This window comes from Melanaphis sacchari, unplaced genomic scaffold, assembly GCF_002803265.2.
Source record: "Melanaphis sacchari strain LSU unplaced genomic scaffold, SCAv2.0 Contig0_pilon_pilon, whole genome shotgun sequence".
NCBI classification, from domain to species: domain Eukaryota; kingdom Metazoa; phylum Arthropoda; class Insecta; order Hemiptera; family Aphididae; genus Melanaphis; species Melanaphis sacchari.
The window spans coordinates 7,213,758-7,219,821 of record NW_020270366.1 but is presented as its reverse complement, the minus strand read 5'-3'; positions in this window follow the sequence as shown (position 1 = coordinate 7,219,821).

The window sequence follows — 6,064 nt, the reverse complement described above, 5'->3', positions numbered from 1 at the left end:
ATGGGTTTCAGATTCGAACGACTGAGTTTAATTGAAAACACTGTTGTCTTAATATAATAATTCATACATTTAATATAATGGTTTATAGTATAAACGTAAAGCCGTGTGCAGATGACGCGCATACAGTATCTACGGCGTCCGTATAAGTAAAGTTTATACACAGCATTATATGTGTGCGGTCGTTTCGAGTTGAATGATATACATTGGATAACGTTACGTATATTGTTTGTTCAGGGGTCATTTGATTGTTTGCAAGTACGGACTGGGAGGATACTAGCCTATTATTCTCAGTAAGTAGACGGCCATAAGCTCATAGATACAATATAAAAAAGACCTTTTTTTTGCTCATTAATTGATTAAAAAAACTCAAGTAGGTATTTTATTACTAAATCGAGGCATGCAGCCTACTGTGCAGTAGAACACTAGCATAGTGGCCCAGTTCGGGCCTGATTGTTTGAAAATCGAACGTACTAAAGATTTTCTTTGCTGTCTACGACCCGACGACGACGGTTACGGGAAGTGTTGTACAAAGTGAAATGTTCAAAAAACCGTATCGCGTGTCGACGATGTAATAATTATCACGAAAAACGACGCCACCGTGCGTGCTTAAGAGAGAACACTAATGTATCCACATCGTGAACTATTATATTGCAACCGGCTGTGCTGGGTTCCGTCGGTGTTGACGCTGCTGCAACAGCGGTGCCGCTATTTTAACACCGAGCAAGAGGTGCAGATATCCTACGGACAAGAAGATTCGCCGCCATCGTGTGAATAAGTTATGGACGATTTTACGATTAAAATAATATTCGCGATTTTAATATTGTCTGTGCGGCGTAGACAAATGGTGAGCACCGCGTTCTACGAAGTGTTAGATTTCGTCCTGACCAATTAGAAATACTCGCGTTGATTCACACAATGGGCTCGTCGTCGTCCGCTCTCAGCGGTAATTAGCATAATTAAAAAATGAATTTTGAAAAGTTAAAACTCTATTGTGTTCCGGAAACAACGGTCGCTACCAGGCCGCGTCGTAATATTTATGTTCGCATGTATTATTTATACAAAAAACGCATTACGCCGCGAGGAATTTAATTTTCAACCAACCACGGTAAAACTCTAACGGTCGGCCGAAACTTGCTTGTTTATAATAATAATATATTATTATACCATTATATACGGCCAAACGCGTGCCAAATAATGTATAAAATCATTCCGACCCGATAACACTACGGCGTGTGAGCGTTTTATAAACTATGTCCGACACGATTCCTCAGTTTAGGTTTGTTCGATGTGAATGTGAGCAACGTTTAATATGTAAATGCCTGTATTGTGATAAAATAAAATTATAGATTCGATAACGCTATTAAATCCTCTTTCAGCCATTTTCGGCCCACATTTATCGTATACAAAAACCGTATTTATTTAATTTATGACATTACCTATCGATGCCGTAATAACAATTTTGAGCCTACATATATTTCAGAAGCCATTGTTCAATAGTCAGTAGACGTATACGCAAAATATAAGGTATGGATCAGTTCCGTATCTAGAAATTGGACATCCAAGTATTACTCAATCATAAATAAAATTGTAAAATAAATGTTTTGTGGAATATTTTTTAAAAAATAGAGGTTTTTTGCGACTTAAGGGTCGATTTTTTTAAAATTTTTTTTTAAACATTTATATGGAAAAATATACAATCTGTAAGGTTAGTTTACAATAAGCATATATGCGGTGTTTATGTGTTTTTACGTGAGTTTACATGAGTTTAAAGAACTACCCAACAGTAGTATTTATGGTGTGAGGGATTTAAATGTGTGGATAATGAAAGTTAATTATTTGTATGTTATTACTAGGTCTCTGCACCAGTTTCTTTTCAGCCTTCTTGGCGGGTCACCAGGTAAGTTGATAGAGTCGAGGGCAAGGATCAGAGGGTTTGGAGTGGTTTGCTAGACGGGAGCGAAATAATTTGTAGGATGATTTTGCTACCTCTAGAACTTGGGTTGATATAAATCAAAGACTTGTATTAAATCTTATATTTTGAAATTCGTTGTCATGTTTTTTATTCTTTTTTTTTTCTAAGAATTGTGTGTGATTAAAAAAAAAACAACATAAAACCAACTGAAATAACACTATTTCGTTCCAAGTACTTATTGAGAATATGCAGCATTGGTATTTATAGAAATATTAAAACTCTTCTTTATTTGAAGGCTGTTTATTTTAATTGAAAATTATTAAGAGCAATTTCAAAAGTACAGTTTTCACCTTGATCTTTACACAAGTAAATTGTCGGTCTATTAATACAAAAACATAAAGATTCCATAAATTATTTTTATTAAATAATATTTTTACTCGTTTTTAAAAATGAATTTAAATATTTATTTTCTTTAATAATAAAAAAAAGAAAGAATTCACGAATTAATTTAAATAATCTTATTAATATGTTATCGTTTTAATGTACGATGTATCTGTTTGATTTATTTTATTTTATAAATTTATTAGAAGTCTCATAAAATAATTGAGTTTTATAACATTCTTTCGTTTTCAACATTAAAATTATTGATAGTTTAAAATTAGTCTCCTAAATTTTTTTGTTAATAAACCAACTTATAATATTCATATAATTTTTCATATTCTATTACATACTTACAGTATTTATTATTATACTGTTATTTATTATTTCTCATCATTCAAAGATATAAATGTATTCGAGGAATGGTAAACTCCTACAAATGTAATGTAATCTCCTACATAGACATAGTGTAGAAACAAAAGATGATACAAAAGAATACCACTTGTACCACTGTAAAAATATATCAGTCTTGCAATATATTAATACATAATATTATACAAAAATATAAACTTAAATGTAAAACAAAAATTGTTTGAAAAATATAAAAATTTAATAAAACAATAATCATAATTCATAATCATTTACGCTCATGTTTATGGTATACTTCGGAGATAAACTCTAAACGTGAAATTTCTCTTCGTATATATTTATTTTTTTTGCACATGTAAAATTTCATATTTTTAAATTGTTATTGTTTGTCTACGTTGTGTTGATACCATACTACGTAATTACTATCGCTGATCTATTAATATTGTGTATTGCCAATGCCAATATGAATTTATAATATAGTATATAATATGGATATAACCAGCTTTGAAAAATCATTATACATCGTATAAACACGCTCTATTCAAGTGTTTGTATTTTATATATTTATTATTTTCAAGTTATGATAATTTTTAACTTTTTGAGCTTTTAAACTCCAAAATCGTGAATTCAAATTATATCATCCTATTTTTTTCAGGTAAAAATTTCCACGTAAAAGAATACAGTATTTTTGATTTTCGGGTAAAAATTTAAAAAAGTTATTGATGTAGAAGTTTACATTTAATGATGATTCAGGTAAAAAGGTTATTCATGTAGGAATTTACATTTGGTCATTTATTCAATCTCCATACCTATAGTATAATAGTGAATAGTAAAATATTTTATTTATTTCAAGACTTTAAAAACAATTTCGTGGTAAACATTTCCAAGATAGTATTATTACAATGATATACAATGGCAATATACCTATTTACCAATACAATACACCGTATAATAAAAGATAGCAATAAATATTATGCTTGAATGTGTATTTTATGCTAATAATACATACGTCGATGAAGATAATCTATATTTTTACTGACTTTAAATTTATATTTTAATAATTTATTTTTTATTAATATTCGTTCAAAACAAATATATTATAAATATTTTGGTTTCACGATTTTGTAACGTAATATGATTAATAAATTATTATAGCCATATTTTATTGATTTACAAATAATATATAATCTATTAATAACAATACATGCCAGTCGTTAGATCTAATACATTTAATTAGTGCCTTTTCTGATTATATTATACTTTTCACTCAGTTGAAAATTATTCAAAAGTCACTGTTATCAAGCAAGCTCAGGAATTCATGGGCATATTTTAATATAATGTATATAATTATAATTTACAAACGATTTCTGAAATACTCCTTGTTTAATTTATTAAACCACGAAACCCAATGCAATAAATATCTAAATGGAACGGGTTTTAAAATTTTACCTGTGCAATTGTATACAGTATACATAATACATATATATATATATAATCTTGAAATATTTGATGTAGTCCATTATACCCTTATAAATTATATCACATTCCATATTCACTTTGGAATATTATAATAATAAACATATTTTTATTAAAAATAATAAAAACAGAAAATGTCTACATACGGATGAGTATACATTTTAATGTGTTTTTGTCTTAGTGTATCGTTTATAATGTAATTTAAATACTATGTGAGATACGTTTGAAAGATTTATATATGTCATGTTTAAATAATATAAAACAAAAAGATACTTATTTATTAACAAAAATGAATATTTTGTGCGCAGTTGATATGTCGGTATTATTTTAAAGAGAAAATAAACGTTGCCAAGTTCGTATTTTTGTTAGCTGTTATCAACACATAAAATAGTTTGAATAGTGCACCAGGATCGGCTGTCGACACTTAACTGTTAATGGTTTAAATACATGCAGTGTCTGATTGTCATGAACGATAAAATTATAATATAATACCCTTATTACTGGTGATGCTATTATTATAAATAGTTGTTGAGTGACGGTTTTCAAACAAAAAAATTGTTCCAAAAATAAGTTATTTGATTAAAACAACTACGAGTATACGATATGGCTTCTAAAGTATTTAATAACTACTGTTATTATTTATATAATAGGCGCCTTCGATAACGTAATAGCCAGTGGTTGTTTTTTGATTAAACGCATCTGGTGCTCAGAAATTGAATTATTGCAGTTGGTATATTTTAATATTAAGATATAATAGAGACTTGATGTTAATGAGTAATACAATCGACTAAATTATGTGATTATAAAATGTCTACACTTTTACATAGTTATAGTTATTAGATGGTACCGTAATACGATTGAATGATTAATAGTTAGTATGTATATATGAATATTTAAACACTATTCAATAAATTCCGCATACAATTTTTTTTATTTATTTAGGATGGATTTCACGTAAGACTGTACTTTATGTAATATATTGTTAGTAAAACTGTTTTTAATAAAAACACGCGGAGTCGTTGAACAACAATGACTTGAACAAGTTATTCTGGACAATGTAGTTATGAAAATAAAACGGTTTTTATAAAGTAAATAAGTCAGACGGCGACTGCGAAGAAATATTAATGTTTCGAACCATACAAGTAGTCTTGTATAATATATATTAACGCTGTTGAAAAATAAGCTTTGTGAATAGACTTGATATTAGTTACATATATTATATAAATTTAAATAATCAATAAATTTTCAACACTTACGGATAAAATTAACTTTGTGTAAATTTTGTCTTATTTTTAATATTTATAAAATTAATTTTTTAATTATTAAATTGAAATGTATTGATATTTTATGAGATATAAGTAATGATTAAAACATTAAATAAAACTATTGAGTATTTTTGTCCATCACCGGGTATACTACTACAGTATTACATTTCTTTAAGCAAATCAACCAGCTTCATCATACGTGCGCCACACTTGCAAGCAGGTAATTTAGATACTGTTTGAAAGTACTTATTATATTGAGTAATGAAAAACATACTCGGATTATATCATAGACACTTTCCAATCCTTCAGTGAAATCTGTGATAAAATTAACTGATAACTAAATGAATTTCGACCACAATTATCATAGATTACTTCATAAAAATTAAAATAATACATTGTGATAAAAAAGTTCAACAAACTACCACTTGCCTTTCCTAGGCCTTAATATATTTATGGTACACTGCCTTAACACAATTATATACTCAATATTACATTTAGAAGGTATTAAAGATCAAGGATATTATATTATATTGAAGCATTTGGTACTTATTTATATTTATAGTCTACGTGTAAAGACTACATACACTTAATATTGACATGTAACGCGAACTATTCTAATTTATGTTATACTTATAATGATACGATTGGCCCTTTGATGGTGTGG